The sequence below is a fragment of the Microcaecilia unicolor genome, chromosome 1 (genome assembly GCF_901765095.1).
Source record: "Microcaecilia unicolor chromosome 1, aMicUni1.1, whole genome shotgun sequence".
NCBI classification, from domain to species: domain Eukaryota; kingdom Metazoa; phylum Chordata; class Amphibia; order Gymnophiona; family Siphonopidae; genus Microcaecilia; species Microcaecilia unicolor.
In genome coordinates, this window is record NC_044031.1 from 604,959,136 (window position 1) to 604,971,694 (window position 12,559).

Genomic DNA, 12,559 nt, shown 5'->3' on the forward strand with positions numbered 1-12,559 from the left:
GTAGTATTATGTCTGTTAGGCTTTAAAAAAAAAAGGCAAAGTTCACCATCATAAACATTGTTAAGGCTTTGATACAGTCTACCCTTTCTTTTTTTCTGTTATGTAAGGTCCTTTCAGGACCTTCATAAGCCCAGTGTACTAGGAGATGTATACCATTCTAAGTCTGCCTGTCTTTAGAAAAGCTAGAGACCTGTGTGAATTACAGTATGGATTTTGTGTTGGATTTTCTTCATCCTGTTGTGCAAGAAGTAGTCAATCTTTAATGCTCAGCCTTTGAGCTTAGTTATTTAATGTCCAGTGTGAGGACTCCCTTGAATTTATTGTCCTGCTGTGAAATTCATGTGAATATCGGAGGTTTTGCCCACAGTTCTGCCTGACTGCAAACTTGAAGCTGGAACTTGAGCCACAAGCCAAAGGAAGATAAAGGGGAGACGCAACCAGGAGATTATCTACAGGATAAAGTATTTTGGGGACAAGTTTCCCATCTGGACAAGAGTTTTTTTTAATTTTTTTGTGGACGAGGAGTTCTGTGAAGTTCAGTCAGAAGGGATTGGGGGGTCTTTTACAAAGGTGCACTAGGTTTGTCCAGTATCTGGGATACCCCGACCTCAAAAAGACTGGTAATTATTGAATGGGATCACAGACACAAATGAAGGAGATATACAATGTGCGATTGTAGATTATTTCCCTAAGACTATACAGCATTACATAGAAATATAGAAACATATAAAAATGTAGGCAGATAAAGACCATATGGCCTATTCAGTCTGCCCATCCATATCATCTGCTCTCCCTATCATTCCCTTATAAGAGACTACCTCAAAGCAGTATCAACTAATTTTATAAGGAGCTGTCTAGTTTTAGGCACTAAGAATGCACACAAAAACTGGTATTTTTAGTCATTTATCCATGCAAGTGGTTTCTTAAAAATGCCAAGTAGCATGAAAGTATGCACCTACATATTTTAGCATTTGCATGGGGTGGATTCCATAATTATCTATACTTCAGGAAGCATGCAGGCCTTTAATGGAAGAAGTAACTAACTTGTTAGTCTCATTTACACACACAAGGAGTAACACAGGGTGCACATACTGCACAGGACATGTTTATCCACTCCTACACTAGCTGAGATAGAATTTAACCATCTCTCTGACCTCATGTGCACCTTTCTTTAAATTAGTCACCTTACTTTCTAACTCCTCTTACTCTCTTACCTATCTGTATGTTCCATCTTTGCTTATACCTTACACTGTCAATTAAAATGTTCTATTACGTATCGTGTTGACATTGTAAGTAGTATACTATGCCATACTTTGCATTGTTATTTGAATATTTTTACTGCTGTAATTGTCTATTGCTCATGTTTGATTTATTCTTATTGTACACTGCCTTGATTGAATTCCTTCAAAAAGGTGATAAATAAATCCTAATAAATAAATAAATAGATTATGCACGTAGATTGTGGAACCTGGTCAAAATATCTCCAACAACAAAAAAGCCTCCAACAAAATAGCCCCTGACAAAACAGCCCCTGACAAAAGAGACTGCCTACAATTTGGCCCCTGACAAATGAGCTCCCCGAAAAAGGGCCTGGCCCCGAGTATTTTACCTGTTGTGCAGCGTCAACAAGGAAAACAAGCTGCTTTGGCCAGCCCTGGAAGTGTGTTCCCTCTATTGTGTTCCACCTTATCTGATACAGCTTCCTATGCCCACTTAGGTAGGACACAACAGAGAGAATGCTTCTGGGGCCAGCCGAAGCAGCTTGTTGATGCTGCTGGTGGCCCACAGGAATGTTGGAGGATTGTGTGTGTGTGTGTGTGTGGGGGGGGGGGGGGGGGGGGGGTATACAGCGAGAGAGATACCGGACTGCGGAGGGTCAACAGGAGGAAGAGGGAGATATGCTGCACTATGTTGGGAGGTGGGTGGGAAGGAAGGAGGGGTAAGATGCATTTCCAGACCATGGGAAGGGGAGGAAGGGAGAGAGATGCCAGAATACAGGAAAAGGGGTAGTAGGACAGAGATAACAGAACATATGGATGGGGAGAGAAAGATGTTGCACTGGGGTGGGGAGAGAAAGATGTTGCACTGGAGAGGGAGTTGAAGGATGAGAGAGCTCAGATGAGGGAGTGGGTGATAGAAGGGGAGAAGAGATGCTGGAGGGATGATGGAGGGAGACAGTTTTTACTATACTTCTTATTTTTGTGAAGGGCTATGGACTATTTTGTTACAAGGCTATTTTGTCGGGGCTGTTTTGTCCAGGTTATTATGTCAGGTGCCGTAGATTATATATTCCTTAATTTATATACATATTTGTGTAACATACATTCTAACATTGAAACCAGCCATGGAGCTGGTGTAAGTGCTAGTGCCTATGTGTATGTGTGTTCTTTGCACCTACAATACTGTTTTATAAATTAAGTGGCGCATACTTGACTTTAGAAACTAAGTTTGTGAAAAATATGCGTGTAGGCGCATATCTTGACATCAGTGCTGTCGTCAGTAGTTTGTAGATCATAATCATCAGCTACGTAGGGATGAAACTCCTCTTCAGTAACACCGGCTGGGATGTCAATAACCTGTTCATCTGACGCGTTTGCAACAGCTGCATCTGTTTCGTCCCTCTCCACATCTTTAACAAAACTTGCCCACTTGTAGCAGTTCACAGTGGTTGCCTGTGTAACATGATTCCAGGCTTCTTTCTGCATATGTAGGGAATCCAACAGTGATAGATTATGAGCCAGTTCAACAGCACGTTTATCCTTGCCAGTCTGGTCATCCATAACGCTCATCAGACGACGTAGCACAAGAGCCCGATAATGTTGTTTGAAATTGGCTATTATGCCCTGATCCATAGGTTGGATCAGAGAGGTAGTGTTTGGTGGCAGGAAGACCACCTTGACGTTAGACAGCCTGACATCATCCCTGTGTGCAGCATATTTATTACAAAGCAACAAAATCTGACACTTTTGTGCCCGCATTCTAGTGTTTAACTTCTTTAGCCATGGCTTCCAAATTTCCCCAGTAATCCATGAATTTGCGTTAGCCTCGTATGACACAGGAAGTCGCTTAACTTTCTTGAAGCAACGGGGCTGTTTGCTCTTTCCAATGACGAGGGGTTCCAATTTCTCACTCCTATCCATATTGCAGCAAAGGAGGATCATCAGTCGGTCCTTCGACATTTTACCTCCAGTAGTTTCGGCATGTTTGAATGCAAGTGTTCCATCAGTAGAGACCGTTTTCGTCAGCATTGAAAATGTCACGAGGTGCAAACTCGTTCAAGATGGTAGGAAGAACTGAAACAACCCAATTTTCAGCACCAAAATCATCAGCGTCTTGTTTCTCACCATGCTGTTTCTTGAATTTTATGTTGTTCCTCTCCTTCCATTTTTCTAACCATCCAACAGTGGCTTTGAATTCAGTTAGTCCAAGACTTTCAGCTAGCTGGTTAGCTTTCTCCATAAGCAGTGGACCACTGACAGAAAACTGTCTGCTCCTGACTCGAGAAAACCACCGAAGAAGAGCATCTTCTACCTCCTCAGCTTTTCCCGCCCTTTTATGTTTCCTGTGTGAATTTGTATTGTTTTGCCAGTCTTCCAGAAGCTGGTCTTTCTGCTTCAAGACGCGTGAAATTTGACTGGGATTGACACCATATTCTTTAGCAATAGATGCTTGACTTTGCTTTCTAATTTTTTAAAGAACTTCTATTCGTTTAGCCAGTGTTAGTATTACAGTTCTGCCACGCCGCCGCCAGTGTACACTCTAACAACATTCTTTTGCTTATTCTGCCTGTGGCAGTTAAAGGGGCGGTAAATTTGAAATCTCGTTGGTTGTCATGCGCCAATCGGCTTCCATATTCCGTGTGTGCGCTTATGCGGAGTCTTTCCTGCAGAGGAGCGGTCTTAAACCATGCATATAAGCGAATCTTGCACTTCTCAGTGGTGCGCTAAACCAAAGTTTGTCCCCATAGAAATTGATGGCACCAAAAACGGGACTGAAGTATGGCATGCAGTTAAAAAGAGCATGCGCTTATCCGACGTGCACTTAAATGGCTCGTAATCTATCACTGTTTGATTCCCTACATATGCAGAAAGAAGCCTGGAATCATGTTACACAGGCAACCATTGTGAACTGCTACAAGCGGGCAAGCTTTGTTAAGGATGTGGAGAGGGACGAAACAGATGCAGCTGTTGCAAACACGTCAGATGAACAGGTTATTAACATCCTAGCTGGTGTTACTGAAGAGGAGTTCCATCGCTACGTAGTTGTTGATTACGATCTACAAACTGCTGAAGACAGCACTGATGTCAAGATATGCGCATACACACAGCCAACAACGGCTAATGATGGAACAGATGATGAAATGAGCAGCGAGGCACATGCTGATGAAATTCAACAACCTCCTCCTGTCACTTTTGCAAGAGCGCTGGAGAATCTCAACACCGTGCGGGCCTATCTGGAGGCCACTGGATGTCAGTGCTATGACAATTTTTACCGTCTGGCAGACGTAGTCTATGGAACTCACAGACCCAATAGTGTACAGAGGACTATAACTGATTACTTCAAGTAAGCCTAACATCGGAGACTATATACTGTATGTATAATAATAAATAGTACTGTACATATGTTTATCAGATGTCAAGCTTCTTTGGGTCACAGCGGTTAAGTGTACGCTTCGGTTAACTGCATGCATTTCTTTGGTCCCAGACCCTTGCACTTAAGCGGATTGCACTGTATATATATATATATATATACACACACTCTGACAAATACTCAGCTGACCGTAGTTGGTTAAAATTTTCTTCTCTCACTGTCGACTCAGCAACTCTAGCTCTTCTCAGATTCTACAACAAACACTGCAAATTGGACACTTGCCCCAGCTACCTTCTCAAATCTGCTCCCAATCGCTTCTTACAAGACCTTTCATTTTACTTAAACTACATGCTCCAACAAGGTCATTTTCCTGAAGAATATGGCAACATTCTACTCACACCTATACTGAAGGATGCAAAGAAAAAAACAAATGACATCACCAATTATCGCCCAGTTGCATCTGTCCCACTTGTAGTTAAACTGATGGAGAGCTTGGTGACCAAACAGCTCACTGACTATTTGGACGCATTCTCTTTACTACATGAATCTCAGTCTGGTTTCCGCCCTTTTCACAGTACCGAAACTGTGCTGGTCACCCTACTGGCAAATTCAAGAGTGAAATAGCCTTAGGTAATAACATACTCCTACTCCAATTTGACATGTTGAGTGCATTCGATATGGTCAGCCCAGAACACAGCAGCCAGACTCATCTTTGGGAGATCAAAATACGAAAGTGCGAAACCCCTACGAGAGAAGTTACACTGGCTTCCACTTAAGGAACACATCACTTTTAAAGTATGCACACTAGTCCACAAAATCATTCACGGTGAAGCCCCAGCCTACATGTCTGACCTAATAGACCTGCCACCCAGAAACGCTAAAAGATCATCCCGAACTTTCCTTAACCTCCACTTCCCTAATTGCAAAGGCATAAAATACAAAGTGCTGCACGCATCAACCTTCTCTTATATGAGCACGCAATTCTGGAACAAACTACCACGAAACCTGAAAACGAACTATGAACTAACCGACTTCCGCAAACTATTAAAGACTCATCTCTTTGAAAAAGTCTATCGAAAAGATCAAAACACATAAAGTCCACACACACGGTTAACAATGCATCAATACATTCTCCTCTGTACTATTATCCCCCGTAAATTTAACACATTTAAACCCAATTTTACAGGTAAAAATATATTAAGCCAGAACGTTCTACTGCTAATGTTCTGTTGCCCTATCAGTATCAGTTGTTCTTCTATTGTTAGTCGTTCTTCCCCACTGTTTCATTCCCCTTAACGATACCTGGACCTTGTTTTAACTTAACTCCTCACAATGTAACCATAATTGTGTTGTAACAAATTGTACTTCCATCATTACAATGTATTGTAAGCCACACTGAGCCCGCAAATAGGTGGGAAAATGTGGGATACAAATGCAATAAAATAAAAAATAAATAAATAAACCATAGTATACTTCTTCGACTTCTAGATCACTTTGGAATTGGTGGAAATGTACTTGATTCGTTCAAAGGCTTTCTGACCACCAGGTCATACCAAGTTAAATCTAATACAAATATATCATCAACATGGAAATCAGACTGCAGAGTTCCTCAAGGTTCACCTCTATCACCTATACACTTCAACATTTTAATGATCCCATTGGCCAAGTCCCTATCAAATCAAGGTCTCCACCCGTTCATCTATATCAAGAGTGGATTGAACATCATGCACTCATGGGCAAACTCATTTCAATTGAAGCTGAACACCGATAAAATGCATTGCCTTATCCTCTCATCCCAGTACAACAATTACACACCCACAACCTTATTCACTCCAGATCATTCCCTTCCCATCTCTGATAGTCTCAAAATACTAGGTGTTATTATTGATCGAAATCTTACACTTGAGTCCCAGGTCAACTCCACCGTAAAGAAAATGTTTCATTCAATGTGGAAACTCAAGCGTATAAAACCTTTCTTCCCAAGGGATGTTTTACGTAATTTAATTCAATCAATGGTATTAAGCCACGTTGATTACTGCAATGGAATCTATGCGGGATGTAAAGAACAACTCGCAAAGAAACTCCAGATGGCACAAAACACAGTAGCCAGATTGATATTTGGTAAAATACGATTCCAAAGCGCCACACCACTCCGTGAAAAACTGCACTGGCTTCCTATCAGAGAACGTATCTCTTTCAAAATCTGCACCTTAGTCCATAAGATTATCTACGGTGAAGTTCCAGGTTATATGATTGACCTAATTAATCTCCCAATCAGAAATAGTACCAGTTCATCACGGTCTTACCTGAATCTCCATTACCCAAATTGCAAAGGCCTAAAATACAAGACAACCCATGCGTCCAACTTCTCTTACATAAGCACGTGCCTGTGGAATGCTCTGCCACAAGTGGTGAAAACAACTTACGATAACCTAAAATTCAGAAAATTTAAATTAAAGATTCACCTATTTGGAAAGGCATATCTGACTGACCCAACTTAAATGACTCAACCCTTCAACACTTCACTATCAAAGATCGTATTGGACATTAACAAACCCTTATACCTCAAACCCAACTTGATTGAATGTTGTCTTCCTTATCCCACTACAACATTTTGTACTTATCCTGTACCGGACTTGGCGAATGCCTTCACGGTATTATGTAAGCCACATTGAGCCTGCAAATATGTGGGAAAATGTGGGATACAAATGTAACAAAATAATAATAATAATATATATATATATTTACACATGTAGCGGGTCCCTAAACTTTATAAAAGTAAATCATTTCTCTGATATGAGTAAATGTTATGGGAGTACAAAAATATGAAATGATGGTGGTCAGAATTTGAACAACGTTAGCTGCTGCAAGTAAAACACTGGATTTTACGCTCCAGTGTCTGAATGCAGGCCAGTGCTTGATCCAAGAATCAACTATGACCTGTGGTACTGTTCAGTTAGCAGTGACATTTAGACCACTAACTGGATAAAGATAGGGCAGTGTTTTTGCTGTCCTAACTTTATCCGATTAGTGGTCTGAATATCGCCACTAACTGGATAACCTCTGGCTCTGCCCAGGCTCTGACCACACACCACGCTTGCACTGTCTGAGTAGCACCGTAGTGGTCAGAAGAAATATTTGATGGTACTGTCTGTTTGGTGCTGCTGAATATTCTGTTGGCCTGGACTTATCTGATTAGCAGCACCTGCTAAAAGGATAAATGCCTTTGAATATGGGTCAGAATAACTGTATTTGGAGAGCAGGCCTATAAAAATTGTGATTAAATTAACATAGAAATGCAGAGCAAATAGACAAGTTTCTTGATCAAAAAATGAAATTGTTGAACTTGTAGAAATATTGTTCTTATCTTTCACATATTTGTTCTCTGTTTTTGGTTCCACTATACTTTGAACATTTATGTAACCTTTTTTTCAGTGTCTATGGTATTCTTCCAGTTTTGACTGCCACACATAATTTAATTCATGAGTATGTAGCCTTCTTGTGTACCACTTTGTATTGCGATAAAAGTAAAATACCTACAGGGGTTGAAGTTGAATCATCCTGCAAAGAGCAAAGCGCATACTCCAAATCAGGAACTGTTGATGAATCACATAAAGTTTAAAAAATTATTTTAAAATAGTAGCTAAATAACCACCTCTTTTATCAGCCGTTGGAGAATTATAAAATATCCATAGATGGTAAAACAAAGTATTATCATTTTCAATAACCCAGGTTTCTGTTTAGAAACATAAGGCCCACATCTGAGGTTGCTATCAGGTCTTTCAGAAGTATTAACTTATCGATTGATTTTGCGTTAACATAACGTAGAGGAACAGGGGTAAGATCTAAATTATCAACTGGTAGAGCATATTCAAAAGCATGGATTAAATGAAACAAAGTCAACATGGATTTAGTGAAGGGAAATCTTGCCTCACCAATCTACTACATTTCTTTGAAGGGGTGAACAAACATGTGGATAAAGGGGAGCCGGTTGATATTGTGTGTCTGGATTTTCAGAAGGCGTTTGACAAAGTACTTCATGAAAGACTCCAGAGGAAACTGGAGAGTCATGGGATAGGAGGTAGTGTTCTACCTGGCTATAATCTTTTTAGGAAGGATAGAGAGGGACGTAAAGGTGGAGGAGTAGCTCTGTATGTGAGAAATGATATCGCAGCAACTGAAATGACAGGGAAGTGGGGAAAGGAAGAAGCGATATGGATCACCTTAAAAAGAGAGGATAGAACCTTGGTCCATGTGGGTGTTGTCTACAGACCCCCGACACAATTGGAGGAACTGGATAAAGATCTGATCGCTGATATTCAGAAGTTGGGGAAGAAAAGAGAGGTGCTGTTGTTGGAAGATTTTAATCTGCCGGATGTAGATTGGAAGGTTCCTTCTGCGAAATCGGAAAGAAGTAGAGAGATTGTGGATGCTTTCCAAAGTGCTCTGCTCAGACAAATGGTGACGGAACCCACAAGGGAGGGAGCGACGCTGGATCTGGTGCTCACGAATGGGGATAGTGTGTCAAATGTCCGAGTGGCTGCGCACCTGGGAAGCAGTGACCATCAAATGGTTTGTTTTGATATAATGGCTCATGTGGTTAGCGGCCATTCTAAACTCAAAGTCCTGGACTTCAAGCGAACTGACTTTAACAAAATGGGGGAATACCTGAGGAAGGAGCTGATGGGCTGCGAGAACGCACAACACGTGGAAGGACAGTGGTCCAAGCTGAAAGAAGTAATAAACAGGGCCACAGACCTTTATGTAAGGAGAGTAAATAAAAGCAAGAGAAAAAGGAAACCGATATGGTTTTCAAAGCAAGTGGCTGAGAAAATAAAGGCTAAAGAGTTAGCGTTCCAGAAATACAAAAAATCTCAAGTAGAGGAACATGGGGAGGAATACCGGATGAAACTGAAAGAAGCCAAGAGAGAGGTACGTCTGGTGAAGGCGCAAGCGGAAGAACAAATGGCTAGAAATGTACGGAGGGGAGACAAAAACTTCTTCAGGTATATTAGTGAAAGGAGAAAGACTAAAAAGGGGATTGTGAGACTAAAAGATACAGCAAAACGCTATGTAGAAAATGATGAAGAAAAAGCCAATTTGCTAAATAGATACTTTTGTTCTGTTTTTACTGAAGAAAATCCTGGGGAAGGACCGAGAGGGACTGGCAAAAGTACACCTGAGAATGAAGTGGATAGAGCACCGTTCACGGAAGAGAGTGTGTATGAACAACTTGGAAAGCTAAAGGTGGACAAAGCCATGGGGCTGGACGGGATCCACCCCAGAATACTGAGGGAGCTCAGAGAGGTTCTGGCGGGTCCTCTTAAAGATTTGTTTAATAAATCCTTGGAGACGGGAGAGGTTCCGAGGGATTGGAGAACTGGCGGAGGTGGTCCCTCTTCACAAAAGTGGTGATAGGGAATAAGCTGGAAACTACAGGCCGGTAAGCCTCACTTCGGTTATTGGAAAAGTAATGGAAGCCATGCTGAAGGAAAGGATAGTGAATTTCCTGGAAGCCAATAAGTTGCAAGATCCGAGACAACATGGTTTCACCAAATGGAAATCGTGCCAAACGAATCTCATTGAATTCTTTGACTGGGTGACAGGAGAATTAAATCAAGGACGTGCTATGGACGTCATCTACTTAGATTTCAGCAAGGCTTTTGACACAGTTCCCCACAGGAGGCTCTTGAATAAACTAGAAGGGCTGAAGATAGGACCCGAAGTGGTGAACTGGATTAGGAACTGGTTGACGGGCAGACGCCAGAGGGTGGTGGTGAATGGAGTTCGCTCGGAGGAGGGAAAGGTGAGTAGTGGAGTGCCTCAGGGATTGGTGCTGGGGCCGATTCTGTTCAATATATTTGTGAGTGACATTGCCGAAGGGTTACAAGGTAAAGTTTGCCTTTTTGCGGATGACACCAAGATTTGCAACAGAGTGGACACCCCGGAGGTAGTGGAAAACATGAAAAAAGATCTGAAGAAGCTGGAAAAATGGTCTAACATTTGGCAATTAAAATTCAATGCGAAGAAATGCAAAGTGATGCACTTAGGGAGTAGAAATCCAAGGGAGGCGTATGTGTTAGGTGGGGAGAGCCTGATAGACACGGACGGGGAGAGGGATCTTGGGGTGATAGTATCTGAGGACCTGAAGGCGATGAAACAGTGCGACAAGGCGGTGGCCGTAGCGAGAAGGTTGCTAGGCTGTATAGAGAGAGGTGTGACCAGCAGAAGAAAGGAGGTTTTAATGCCCCTGTATAAGACGTTGGTGAGGCCCCACCTGGAGTATTGTGTTCAGTTTTGGAGGCCGTACCTTGCGAAGGATGTTAAAAAAATGGAAGTAGTGCAAAGAAAAGCTACGAGGATGGTATGGGAGTTGCGTTCCAAGATGTATGAAGAGAGACTTGCTGACCTGAACATGTATACTCTGGAGGAAAGGAGGAACAGGGGTGATATGATACAGACGTTCAAATATTTGAAAGGTATTAATCCGCAAACAAATCTTTCCGGAGATACGAAGGCGGTAGAACGAGAGGACAGGAAATGAGATTGAAGGGGGGCAGACTCAGGAAAGATGTCAGGAAGTATTTCTTTACAGAGAGGGTGGTGAACGCTTGGAATGCCCTCCCGCGGGAGGTGGTGGAGATGAAAACAGTAACGGAATTCAAACATGCGTGGGATAGGCATAAAGGAATCCTGTGCAGAAGGAATGGATCCACAGAAGCTTAGCTGAAATTGGGTGGCGGGGGGAAGAGGGGTTGGTGGTTGAGAGGCTAGGATAGGGGAGGGCAGACTTATACGGGGTCTGTGCCAGAGCCGGTGATGGGAGGCGGGACTGGTAGTTGGGAGGCGGGAAATACTGCTGGACAGACTTCTACGGTCTGTGCCCTGAAAAAGACAGGTACAAATCAAGGTAAGGTATACACATATGAGTTTATCGTGGGCAGACTAGATGGACCGTGCAGGTCTTGTTCTGCCGTCATCTACTATGTTACTATGTTACTATTGTGGATTAAAAACTGGTTAAAAGATAGAAAACATAGAGTATGGTTAAATGGTCAGTATTCTCAATGGAGAAGGGTAGTTAGTGGGGTTCCCCAGGGGTCTGTGCTGGGACCGCTGCTTTTTAACATATTATAAATGACCTAGAGATGTAAGTAACTAGTGAGGTAATTAAATTTGCTGATGACACAAAGTTATGCAAAGTTGTTAAATCGTTGGAGGATTGTGAAAAATTACAAGCGGACCTTACGAGACTGGCGTCTAAATGATAGATGACATTTAATGTGAGCAAGTGCAAAGTGATGCATGTGGGAAAGAGGAACCCGAATTATAGCTATGTCATGCAAGGTTTCACATTAGGACTCATGGACCAAGAAAGGGATCTAGGTATCGTGAATGATACGTTGAAACCTTCTGCTCAGTGTGCTGATGCGACTAAGAAAGCAAATAGAATGTTAGATATTATTAGGAAAGGAATGGAAAACAAAAATGAGGATGTTATAATGCCTTTGTATCGCTCCATGGTGTGACCGCACCTCGAATATTGTGTTCAATTCTGGTCGCCACATCTGAAAAAAGATATAGTGGAATTAGAAAAGGTGCAGAGAAGGGCGATGAAAATGATAAAGGGGATGGGACGACTTCCCTATGAGGAAAGGCTAAAGTGGCTAGGGCTCTTCAGCTTGGAGAAAAGGCGGCTGAGGGGAGATATGATAGAGGTCTATAAAATAATGAGTGGAGTTGAATGGGTAGATGTGAAGCAACTGTTCACGCTTTCCAAAAATACTAGGACTAGGGGGCATGTGATGAAGCTACAATGTAGTAAATTTAAAACAAATCGGAGAAAATATTACTTCACTCAACGTGTAATTAAACTCTGGAATTTGTTGCCAGAGAATGTGGTAAAGACGGTTAGCTTAGCGGAGTTTTAAAAAGGTTTGGACGGCTTCCTAAAGTACAAGTATAGACC

At 42.0% G+C, this 12,559-nt stretch overlaps 1 protein-coding gene across 1 annotated transcript in view; it reads left to right on the plus strand.

Moving 5' to 3' along the window:
* The window catches only part of DENND3 (DENN domain containing 3), a 390,432-nt gene that overhangs the window by 164,241 nt on the left and 213,632 nt on the right, over positions 1-12,559 (plus strand). The gene's annotated exons all lie outside the window — the stretch shown is intronic.